Raw genomic sequence first — 13,354 nt, 5'->3', positions numbered from 1 at the left:
CCAGAGAGAGAGGGACAGAGAGAGAGAGAGAGAGAGAGAGAGAGAGAGAGAGAGAGAGAGAGACAGAGAGAGAGAGAGACAGAGAGAGAGAGAAACAGAGAGAGACAGAGAGAGACAGAGAAAGAGACAGACAGAGAGAGAGACAGACAGAGAGAGAGACAGACAGAGACAGAGAAAGAGAGACAGAGAGACAGACATGAAGGGAGGGAGAGGGAAGGAGGAAGGGAGGGAGAGAGGGAAAGAGAGAGAGAGAGAAACACTTCTAAATTCCTAAGAATTTCAAACATGGATGATTCAGAATATACAATGTTGCCCACGAGTATAGAGAAGATGCCAGTGTTGTGTCACTGCTCCAAGCAAATAGAGATAATTAATCAAGAAGAAAGAATACCTGAAGCCCTATTCCTCATCACACCAACAGCATGTGAGAAGAGAGTTGTTAGGGTTTCATATAAGATCCTTCTTCAAGTAACTGGTGCTCTTTTGCAAATTGCTTCAGAGATAGTCAGACTAATGCAAGAACCCTAGGCCATCTGATGGTTAGAGTCATCCCACCTGCCAGGAGTGGGGGCTGTAGCTCCTAGGAGCAGCCCCAACTCAGCCTCTTTAACATCCAGCAGGATATAGGCACTAGAAGTAACCTGGACCCTGGGCAAAATTAGAAGATTGGACCTTTATAGAACAAACCTAACCTGTGCAAAGGGGGAAATCAGCAGATGTGCCGCTCCACAGGTGGGTCCTATAAGGCAGCTCAGAGCAATCTTATCCTCACAGTTAGGCTGCTTGTATCAGTCAGCTTTGTGTTACTTTAACAAAACACCCGAGACCATCGACTTGAAAAGAGGAAAGATTTCTTTTGTCTTATGGTTTGGGAGGCTGCAGCCCATGGTAGGTTGGCTCTGCTGGTCCTGTGGTGGGTCAGTACATTGTGCTGGAGAGGATGTACTGGAAGAAATGCTTTGCATCATGGCAGCCAGGAAGTGGGAGGGGCCAGAGCCTCAGTATTATCTTCTAGGATGTACCCAAGTGTTCAAGCTTCTTCCCATTGAATGGTTCCGTGCCTTCCCCAGAGCGCCACAGACTGGGCATGAGCCTTCAAGAGCTTGGCCTCCGATGGACATTTATCCAAACCACAGCGCAGCTCGTAGAGCTTTTCTGGGTCACTGATCTCTCCTGACTGTATCACTGTCTAGCTAGTAAGTGCCCTACAATGTGGCAGGCCAGGGGCTCTTCAGGAATACAGAGGCCACTTTGGGGCTGGTATTTTAGGCAGCAGTAGCTAACTGATACAATCAAAAACTACCTTTTGTTGCTAAATCTTACAGATATTTCTTCAAAGTCCCTGTGGCAGACCCTGATAGCCACCAGCCTGATAACAGCTAACAGATAGCTGCTTCCCCTTTCATCACGGGCAAGCACTTGCATGACAGTTTCTCGTCTCCAAGTGACCATGGGACAGAGTTCTGGCTAATGGAACAGCGACACAAGTGATGATGAGTTCCACTTTACAGGCCTCGCTGTCCTTTTCTTATCAGCTGGCTGAGTGGAGACAGCCAAGAAGAGGCAGAACTCCAGATAGGGGATGCCTTTGCTCCCTCTGGCCTCATCTGCTCATCCACTGACATCTTCAGCAGACTTAGGGTGGGTGAGAAGCGTGCTTCACTGTGGCGAGGTACGAATCCTGGTGGCTCCTTCCCTCCCTTGGCCTCGCTGTGGCCCAGGGCAGAGCTGACACCTTCTCCTTTATAGTGTCCTTCCCCCAGGTCCCTGACTCCATACTGTAGTTTTCCCACACATGCATCAGATAAGACTCCAGATTCTTAGCATGCCTCTGCTAAAGGCTCTGCTTACGCTGACCTCCGCTCCATTGTCCCCACAGCCTCTAAGCCCTGTGCCTTCGCGCGCCAGGACACCTCACTCTTGCTCACCTGAGGTGTCTTACTTTTTTTTTTTTTTTTTTAAGAACTGGGGATTGAACTCAGGACTTTGTGCTTGCTAGGCAAGCACTTCTGCTACTGAGCTATGTCCCCAGCCCCTCACCTGAGGTGTTGCCTTTGTCCTCCTCTGTACTCCTCGCACTTTTTGCGCTGACTAACTTTCCCAGCTCTGACCTATCACTAGTCTCAGGAACGCTGCACCTCGAGGTTGAGGTTGATGGAAAGCCCTTGTGGCTCTCACTGGAGCCTGAGTGTCCCACTGGTGGACCTTGCTGTTGTGGCATCTCTTCTCTGTCACCAGCTGGCTCGAAGTTCTGAGTGGCTTCAGCCTACTGTGCTCACTATAGCATCCCAAAGGCATAAACGAGTGCTTGTCCTTCAGCTATGCGGAACACCATTTAGGCAGTCCACAGCTTGATGAGCTTTGTGGGGCCAGGGAGAAAAAGAATGCGTGGAGTTTAGAAATTGGACTCCAAGTTCAATAACTGGGCATGAATGAAGAAGTGATCCAGAAAAAGTAATGCTGCTTAATCTTCCTTGGAGATTATCTGTACTTGTCCCTCTGACAATGACTACCCTGTTTGCAATTATGGGTGTGGGACAGCCTTCTTTTAAATAGTGTTTCCTCCTATTATCATTACTGATGGAAATTGGGCAGGATTTATTTCACCTATTACAATGCAGAATTTGATGTTGTTTTTATGTGAACATAACTACTCTGTAAAACCTCAAGCATTTTTCTCTATTAGAATTGGCAGATGAGAGGTTATATAAACTTGTGGCCAATTGAGGGGTTCCCAAAACATCTCTATTGAAGTAGAGGGAACAAAGGGTATAACAGAGTGTGTGTGAGAAGTACTTCTCAGGGGTGGCTTAGCTCCACAGTCCCATCTGTTCTTTATTATGCTTCTGCTTTCAATCCATGGGGACGCCTCGGCCCTGGAGGTTAGCTGTGCTGCTCGAGGTCACATGTCACTGGTTCCATGTAGTGTCTGAGAGCAGGTACAAGTATCTGTCCCTGGGGACCCACACTGACCTCTTCTTTTCTGCATGTGGGACAGTCGCAGGAAGCTTTTGTGACTCATAGTGACAAACCTTGCTCCTGATGACATGTCCCCAATGAGGCTACATGTGGAGCATTCCTGAGTCACATCTGCACTTGAACAGCGTGGAAGGGTGGATTGTCACTGACCTTATTTTGTTTGCCTCGCTGCTATCATTCACGTTGTCCTGTGTGTCTTCATCCTTTACTGACTTGGGCCCCAAGAAGAACATCTAGGTGACTGAGGAAGGGTCCGGAACTCCTGCCCATCTCTTGCCATGGTTGATGACAGTAGGAGCTGCTGAGACCATAAAGAGCTTAGTGTATTTCTGGCTTCCCACCTGGTCTCACTGAATGCTCTGTGGGCACGAGGGATACTATTTTTACTCTCCACTGGTTCTGTGACTGGACAAAGATGCCTTGAAACACACGCCCTCCTCTTTACCAGGCTGCTTGTCTGTACGGACTGCACCCGCTGGACACGTCACTGATCTGGATGGATTCTCTGGCTGGCGTCCTTTTCTTGGGGGTCTAGCACCGCATCTGGGGGAGGAATGCTCTCACTCCTGCACCCCTTTCCCTAGACTCTGCTCTCTCCCTCCAGCTGTTTAAGCTCACTTGAGGAGAACTGTGTGTTAGGCCCTGGAGCAAGGGTGCTTCTATTTGGAAAGGCAAGAAAGGAGAGGGGAAAAACAGTGCAGCTGTGGGTGAGCAAACAACCTCTTAAGTGCAAAAGATTTGATTGCACTTTGCAGTTTGGCTTAGAATTTCACCGTGTACTTTTGCATTGATTTGAATGTGTTAGGCGTAGAAGGCGAAGGACCATTTGTGAGATGTGAGCAGGAAGAGACTCTCCTCCAGGCGACATCTATCTCATTATTTCGAGTGCGTGACCCTCTTCTGACTTGACCCTTCCTCATGGGCCGCTGAGCAATACCTACCCCCACACATCCTGTTCAGGGTCAGTGTTTGTTAGACCCTGCAGAATTTTTCTTCTATTTTTCAGCAACATAATATGAGGCAAAGGCCAAAAGCTGCTGATCTGTGTACAGGGGCCTGACAGCTGTTGTGCAGAGTGGAGAGGTGCTTCTAAACACCACAGCTCCCCGAGGCTCTTCCTGAAGGTCAGCAGCCTATGGCCTGTGTCCAACCGCGCAGTCCCCTACCCCACCCCAGCCTGCATCCTCTGCCCTGTCTTCCGATGATGCTGCACTGTGTATCCTGGTGCCGAGTCAAGCCCATCCACATCCACCTGCCTGGTGGTCACCGAGGTTGCGTAACTAGCGTGGTGAGGGCTGCAAGAGCCAGGATGACCTCGTGGTGGTTAACGATGTGGAATCGACTTCGGCCTGATGACTAATATGTTTTCACACAGGGAGAACTTCCCGCCTCTCTTTGGGCCTCCTCACATGCTGCTATTATCTGAGTTCAAGTTTGGGATCAATTGCCTGCCTGCCCAGAGCTCCCATTCTCATGGGGTGTGGGATGCACCTGCGGTCAGTGTGTCCAGTACATGCGTAGTTGTCCTACTATACTGATAGTGATCAGAATTTATAAAGCAAAGCATGAAGTTGGATGAAAGGGTGGGAAGCTTCAAGGAAGGTCACAGTTTAAAATAGTGTGAGCAGGCTGGACTTCTCTGTAGAGGGGCGAAGTTGGAGAACTAAGTAGATAGAGATCCTTAGACATGTGAATGTCTAAGGGCAGAATGTTCTGGAAACTGATAACTACCTGTGCAGAGGTCAGTTTGGTGATAGGTTCTGGGGAACCAGGGAGCTTAGCCTGTCCAGCACAGCAGAGACATTATTTCCAGTGAAGCGTTTTCCTCTCTGCCGCTCGCCTTTGAGTGGGCTTTCAGGCCCCTACGAGTACAAGCTAAGGTTTTCCCCGGTCTCCACCTGCTGGCTGTCAACCTTCTCTGTCTCTGCTCTTCCCCACAGTGGTTCCCTCGCCAGCTGTGCTGAGCGTGGATCGTGGGAGCAAGCGTGGAAGGGGAAGGCCACGGACTGGATGCATACTAGGTCCTGGTGCTCCTGAGTGATGTGCGGTGAGACCTTAACTTCATGCTGGCCCCGGGATGGGTGCAGTCTTGCTGCTGTGGGCAGGGCTCCTCATTCATCTCGGCCTCAATGATACCTTTCGGGGGCAGCTGGGAAGCCGGGTGGCTGTCTCCTGGAGGGGATGAAGAGTCTGGCCTGAGAATCAAATGGGAGGGTAGACCAGCGTGTGGGGGAGCAGAGCAACTCAGGGTGATGTGAGCCATGTTGGGATGCTTTAAGGAGGCCTCTTAACCCACCGGAGATACAACAACCTTCGAACCTGCCTGCCTCTGTACTTAGAACCCTGTCTGTTGTGAACCCCAAACCTAAAAGATGCATGGCACTTTATGAATAGTATCATGTATCTCATTGGGCTTATTTTGACATTAACTAGTGTCAATAAATAATAACAAATTTGAGCTGGAAGTGGTGGCACATGCCCACAGTCGCAGCACTCTTGGAGGCTAAGAAAGGAGAAGTGTAAGTTCAGGCTATGTCTGGGCAGCTTAGAGAGACCCTGTACCAAGAAATGACTTTCAAAGACTGTGGTTCCCATTGTGGGGCTGGCTTTGCAGGCCTCCACAGGCTGTCTTCACATCCCAGTCTGTGTGGGAAAGCAGGCCAAGGTGGATGTCTATGAGGAACCTGGACACAAGGCCATTTCACATGGGCTAATGGAAGTTACTGTGGGGTCAAGAGATGTGATGCTGCCCTGCACTGGGGTCTGCCACTGAGATGGCACAGGAGGAATATTCTTGAATATTCTCAGGAGAGGCTATGAATGGGGTTTACTGATGGAATGGATATGGAACACAGAAGAGGAGTCAATCAAGAGACAGGTTTAGGGGTTGAGCACAGAGACAAGGATGGGCATAGACCCAGATAGGGTGGAATAGGAGGAGTTGGGGTTCTCTGTGGAACTGACAGCAGTGTCAAGAGCCATTGGACATTCTGTGAAATGTTGAGTAGGTGACCGAATATGGGTCTGAGAGTCAAGGGCGATTTGGGCTGGAGATAGAAATTTTACGATGCAATATTTTTAAGACCTTAGTCATAGACTGAGTTAGAAACAGCACCAAAGGGGTGTGGCCCACTATAATTTATCCTGTCTTTACTTAGATGGGTCTGATGTATCAACTCAACTGAACAGTTGTTGAGCATTTATCCTACGCAATATGCTGTGGAAACCCTCAAAGTATTGCAAGGACAGAAAAAAGTGTTTTCCTCTGCTTTTCTGAGGCCTTGCTGGCTTTCTGCCTTTTTCTCTCTCTTTACATTCTGTTTCACTGTATCCTGCTTTACCTTGTAAGTCCAGTTTCAAACTTTAAAAGAGATTAATTCACCTATTTACTTATATTCTCACTTATTTAGCGTGAGGACTTCTACAGAACACCACAAGCTTTGCTGGAGTGTGGAAATTAGAAACACAACAAAACAAACGCTATTATGAGCATATTCGGTAGTGTTCAGTGTTAGAAATTTAAAAAAATAGCAAACCACCAGCAACCTAAGGACCTTCAAAGGGCACAAGTCAGGGACTGGACTGGAATTTAGATACAGCTATGCAATTAATGACGGAGTAGTGGGATGTTACGCAGGTGCTATGGCAGGAGTGAACGGGGCCCCCCAGCCACCCAGGGGTCATTTGCTAGTGAAGCCTGTCTGACCACCCTCTCTTAGCAGAGTAGTCTCTTTCCTCCACACGAATCCAAACACAGTCCTTCGTACTGGAGCTCTTCTGCCTCCTCACTGAATGTCAGCCTCGCTCCAAGTTTGGTGTCTAGGGATTCTCTGCACAACTCTGTTTCAGTTCTTTCAATTGCACTGTGTTTGATGTCTTCTTTGCCTTTGCTTAATATTTTAACCACTGCAAAAAATATGTGAAAAGGTTTTCAGTAAAAATACACAGAATTATTACAGATAAAATTGGAGAGACCAGCCAGAGGCAGAGAAAAAGATGATACCATTGGAAGGCTACCCAGCTCAGACTTATAGTGATCCTCCTGTTTCAGCCTCCCCGAATACTGGGATTATGGGCATGTGCTACCATGCTGGCTTTCCTAGCCAGCTTGGTGCTCCTGGGGTTCCAGGGCCAGCATGGCATGTAGTACCAGGGATCGGACCCGGGTCCTTGTGCTTTCCAGGCAGGCACTTAGACCACCGAGCTATCTCTCCAGCCCGGAAGCAGGTTGCCTGGGCTCTGGCAACTCAGCTACTCTGTTGTACCTATGTGGTGGCCTCCTTCAAATGAAGTGTTTTATATTATTTTATTATTTGGTTTTTAATTCTCTATTTATTTATTTGGTACAGGATCTTGTTATGCAGCTCAGACTCATAGTGATCCTCCTGTTTTCAGCCTGCCCAGTGCTAGGATTATAGCCATGCGCCACCATGTCCTGGCTCAGCCTGTGGTACTGGGGATCAAACCCGGGTCCTTGCACTTTCCAGGCAGGTGCTTAGACTGCTGAACTATCTCCCCCGGGCCCAGGTGTTTTATTTTAATGTTAGTTGACACACTGGTAAAGAAAATACAAATTTATTAGTTAGAGCACAACATGGGCTGATGCAAGTGCTAAAAGACTGGGTCTTTCATGATTCGTAGGGAGGCCGTGCAAGCCCTTCGGGTTCCTTGTTCACGGCCTCCAGTCCTCACCTGTCTCTAGAAGCAAGGAGCTCCGCCTTTGGTACTGAGAATCCGAGAGGGCTTTGGCTGGCTGCTTTCTCCTTCCTTCACGTCTCCTTCCTTTCAGCTCTCAGTGTCTGGTCCTAACTCCATTATTTCTACTTTTGCAAATCTTGGGGACATTGCTTGATTTTAGTTCTTTCTAATGCATGTGCCTTGAACTGGTGTCCCCCTCCAGCCCCAGTGTACTTTCTGTCTCTGTGGATTTTTAATGATTCTAGACATCTCATATAAACAGACTCAATCATATAATATGTAGTTTGGGTTTTTTCGTTTAGCATAACAGTTTCAAGGTTCATCTATGTCGTAGCAGATGTCTGTGTTCCTTGTTTATGACTGAGTAATATTCCACCGTATGGCTATCCCTATTTATTTTTTAATCAGTTGGTAGAATGTGAGTGTTGCCACCTTTTGGCTATTATGAATAGTGTTGCTGTGAATACTTGCTATTAGTGTTTGTTTGAACGCTGATTTTTAATTCTTCTGAATGTATCTGGAGTAGATTTACTAGGCCATACAGTAATTCTATGTTTAGTTATGGAACTGCTAAACTGATCAAGAAAGACGTTTTCAAATCCCTTATTGTCTCCACATTCCTCTCTGCTTTCAGTGGGTTTTTGTTTGCTCCAGTTGTCACTCTTTGCTCCGGGCAACAATGGTTTTGTTCATGAGTCCCTGGACCTTTGGGAGTCCCACTGTGTGGTCCTAGCACTCTAAGGAGCTTCAAGAGAGTGAAAACCCCGAGCCCATCTTTTGTGGAAGCCAGATCCGAGAAATGGTCATGCTCGCTGGAGTCAGAGTCGGGTCTGCTTCCCTGGAGCCACGTACCAAATGGATGTCCACAATCTCCAGGGAGGACGAGCGAGGCTGCGACAGTGACTTCAGTCCCCTTTTTCCTGGGTCAGCCTCGCTGTAACCTTTGTCTATATCCTAAAGCTGTTTTGAGACTTCTTTTGGTCAGATTATATTGAAATTTCTGAGAGAGACCAACTTCCAGAGCTTTCTACTCTGCCATTCTCACTTCATTAGGTTTAAAACCCTTGAATAATTTATGTCTTGTTGTCCTAGATTAACAAACAACACAGTAGAATACCTTGCCCCAGGTTGACTCCTCAGGCTCCTGTAGGCATCTGTCCATGGTGCAGCCTTGCACACCCGTAGGTCATTCTGATCATCTATCTAGGCTGGTTGGCTCTCTTAGTGTTTAATCACAGCCCTGGACCTTAAAGTGTGAGGATCATTAAGTCACAATGTGTCGTCAGTAAACTTTTGGTTCTGTCTTCAGCTGATGATGTAAACTCAGAATGAGACTTAGCTTATGAACTCTTCCATCAAGATGGTAACCAAGTTCCGGGCTACTTTCTGAATCTCTTCATCGTTCTTAGTCTCCATCGTGTGGGGTGAGGTTGGGATTCCTAAGCATAGTTTGGATGTTGTTTTTTTTCTGCACAAAACTTTGCAGCAGAACTTTGGAAAAGAAGAGTATAAAGGGTGACTGGCTGTGGTAGGTATTAAAATGAACCGTGCTTTACAAAGTTTAAAAGAAGTCTACACTGGCTGAAAAATGACAGAAAAAGAATCAACAGAGTGGCGTGGACAGTTAAAGAAGCAGATGAACAGCACACACTGGTTTATATAAAAGTTTGCCATTCCAATATGGTTTGGTTATTATGATTGCTTATATTTTTCTTTTTGCTTACTTGTATCTTCTGATTGCTTTATAGTATGAATTTATTGTGCAGTAAAACAAGAAAATGGCATTTTATTAAAAAAAGTAAAATCCTTGAGAACATTCTGTTGCCTCGTGGATGTTCTTGCAAATGTTCCTGAAAGCTTTCCATGATGTATCCCTAAACCATGTCTTCATGTTTGCTGTCCACCGTCTGCCTACATAATGAAATCAGGTTGTGTTGCTTTCCTGATTAAGACCTTCAATGGCTTCCTGTTGCACTTAGAATTGAACTTACTCCTGCTTACCATGCAGACCGAGTGCTGTTGGTGTACCCCACATTCACAGCATCTGAGCAATGGTCCTGTTGTTCCTGCTCCCACTACCACGCCGGCCTCCTGCATCTGCCTTTCTGCCAACACAAAGCTGTGCACTGTGGGGCTCCACTCTGGGGCTGCCCGCTATCTCATTTTTAATGTGACTTGCTTAGAGATATCCCCTGATGCCCAACTTGAAACTACACTCCTCACTGCGCTCCAGATTTTCATTCATTCCAATCTGTTGTCTTCATTTAGAGCAATTCTGTCATGCTATCAATTGAGTGGAATGATATGTCTCTTTCACTAGATTTTTTTCCTACAGCTATTTCTTTCTCCATCTACAGCTGGTGTCTAGAGTAGCTTATATGTTTTTCAGCTGAATGAGTAAATCAACACACTCTACTCTAGCCAGATACACGCGGCACCTCGATCAGGTCTAGCGCTAACAGTTCTCAGGGTCATCATTTCCCACAATTCCGTCTGTCAGATTCTATGTATACCTCAAAGTTCATTCAAATTTTATTTCCACTGTCAAAGCCTTTTCTCATCTTTAAATGGAGGGAGGAGGGCAAGAAGTTTGTAGGATATATAATCCAGAGAAAGGCAGGAAGACCCTGGAACTGGGAGAGAAGGTTTGTGAAAAGTGAAGAGATTAAGGTCTCTACATGTGGGCTTTGTTGCAGTCTGAGAGGTCTGTGGAATGGGTAGAGGCTGGGGAGGAGAAGAAGAAGACAAAAAAAGAGCCAGGGATTAGGCTAGAAAAGGTGTCAATGCAGATGAGAGAGAAAGTAGTAGGAAACAAGGTAAAGCAGGAGCTAGAGAAGGAAGAGGGCAGCCAGAGAAGTAGAGCAGCTGAGAGAGGAGGCTCCGTAACATTCTCAAAGTGTGAAGCCGTCTTCCTGTAGTCCTGAATCCACCATGTCCTTTTGCTGCTGTCTCAGAGCTGTCTTTAAGTCTATAGCCTTAAAGTGCAATTCTGTCACACAAGCTCTAATGGAGACCTCAGCGCCTTCTGCTTGATGCTTGCAACTGCCTCCTGGTCCTTGTCCTTACAGTTAACTTCTTACTCTTCAACCCCAGGATAACTGTGTTCAGTGATACATTTCACCCTTTATAAAACACTATTATGGAAGTTTGCTTATAGAAGTCTGCTAGCATTCCTATGTATTCACATTTAATGGCCAGGGACAAGGTGTCTGATAGTTTAAAGTGACACATCCTCTGAGATAGGCTTGAAACAACCTCCCTCTTTTAAGGGGACAGCTGTCTTAGCTACTGTTCCCTCACTGTTGGGACAAAATGCCAAAAACTCAGAATTAAGGGAGGAAAGATTTATTTAGCAGAGGTTTCAGTCCATACTTGCTTGAGTCAATAACAGAAATAGAACAGGTAAATTACCAGTCACTTAAAAATTAAACATGAATTAATATACAAACTAAAGAGGAAATCTGAGGGAGATAAAAGAATTGACCTCAACAAAAATGTAAAAACAGTATGTTAAAATTTTTAGGGCACAGCTAAAGTAGTTCTAAAAGGAAAATTAATAGCATTAAATGCACATTAGAAAAGAAGCGAATGTGTATTTCAAGCTCTCATTCCAAGGATCAAGAAAGAAGAAAGAAAAAAGAAATTCAAACCAGTAAATTAAAGGAAGTACTTAATATGAAAGCAGAAATTGGTGAAATTGAGAATAGCAAAATAATAAAGAGAGTCTAGTTAAAGAAGAGATTATTCTTGGAAAAGATCAAAGCAGTAGACAAATCAAACATGGCTGATAGTGAAGCCCAACAAGGGAAGAAGTTAAGAATGATCTACATCAGAAGTGCTGAAGGACATCTCACTCTACAGACATCAAGGGAATAGCAAAGAAATACTATCATTTTATGACACAGATTTTGCAACTTACATGAACTAATCCTTGAAAAATAAATAACTATCCCAGCTCACACAGTATCAAGTAATTTGAATAACCTGTTAAGTATTAAAAATTGAATCTTTAATTAAACTCATGAAAAACAAAAATAAGCTTTTGGGGCCGGTGACTTTGCTGGTAAATTTGGGAAAATGTTTAAAGAAGAATTAATATAAATGACCTCGAATGACTTTCAGACAACAGAGGATGATGAAATCCATTTCATAAAACTAGCATTACCTTTATACTAAAAGAAGAAAAATGTAATACAAAATAACACCCCAAACTATAGATCATTATTCTTTGGAAACACAGATGGGAAATCCCTTAAAGAAATACAACAGGTAGAATTTGGCAGTTTGTTAGAAGATCCACACAGTTACTAAGTGAGTTTTGTTTCAGGAATTCAAGGCTGGTTCAATATTTGAAAGTCAATCAAAGTAATCTACTTTACTATAGGAAAAGCATACAATCATGTCACAGCATCAGAAAAACACTTTATAGAATTTAAGAAACATTCTGAATGCAAACTAAGAGAAAATAGGAATGAAGAGGAATTCCAGCTTGCTGAAGAAAGAATATGTGCAAAAGATTTATTCTACCATTGTACTGATAATGAGATACAGAATGTTTTATAGCTAAGACAAAGAACAGGATAATGACTTTAGCTCCTAGTTCTCATTCTCTACCTAAGGCTGGAAGTTTTATCCTATGCTATGGACAAGAAGAAGAATAAAAGGTGTAGAGTTTGAAACGTAAGAAATGGTCTCTATTTGTAGGTGACATGGTTGTCCATGTGGAAATGCAAAGAAATCTAGAGTAAAATTAAGATTGAAAAATTGGTTTAGTAAGGTTACAGAATACAAGAGACATAAAAATAAATTGCATTTTAATATAATAGTTCTGTACATATGGGTCTAGGAATAAAAATCAGCATTTATAATTACTTGAAATGGAAATTCATAAGTCTAAGAAACATGCATGTGACATGTATGAGGGCAACAACAAATACTGATACAAGAAATCCAAGAACTTAATGAAAGGAAAGACATTCTAAGGTCATGGATGAGAAAAACACAAGAATACTTCTTGTTCTGGTATTATACACAGGTTTAGTACAATTCCTTTCACAATTTCAGAAAGGTATTTCTAAATATATGCATGATTATCATAAATTTATATGGTGAGACAAAGAAACTAGGATAGCAAGCTAAGGAGATAGCTCAGTGGTCTAAGTGCCTGCCTGGCAAGTGCAAAGACTTGGGTTCCATCCTATGTGCCATGCCAGTCCCTCCCCAGGAATCCTCGAGCCAGCCACCAAGACTGGGCATGGTTGTGCATGCCTCTAATCCCAGTGCTGGAGAGGCTGAAAGAGGAGAATCAGTAGAGTCTGTGCTGTGTAGTGAGACACTGGACCAAATGCATAAAATTAAAAAAAAAAAAAGAAACCAGAATAACTAAAACCATTTTGGAAAAGATTACAGTGGGAGAAATTATCTGCTGAATTTTAAAATGTGCTCTGTAGCCCTAATCATCAGGACCACGTGGCCTTCTGGTGGGAGAAGACATTGATCAATACAAGAACAGAGAACCCAGAACTGGACATAAACAAGCAAACACAAATGATCTTTAATTCAGGAGGAAAAGCAATTCACTAGGGGAAAGACTACTCTTTCCAAAATGTCACTGAAACAATCAAACACCAAATAGAAAATAATGTGCATTCTGATTTAAATCTCATACCTGCATGAG

The sequence above is a fragment of the Octodon degus genome, unplaced genomic scaffold (genome assembly GCF_000260255.1).
Source record: "Octodon degus isolate 3935 unplaced genomic scaffold, OctDeg1.0 scaffold00054, whole genome shotgun sequence".
Lineage (NCBI taxonomy): Eukaryota > Metazoa > Chordata > Mammalia > Rodentia > Octodontidae > Octodon > Octodon degus.
Note: the sequence above shows the minus strand (reverse complement) of the source record.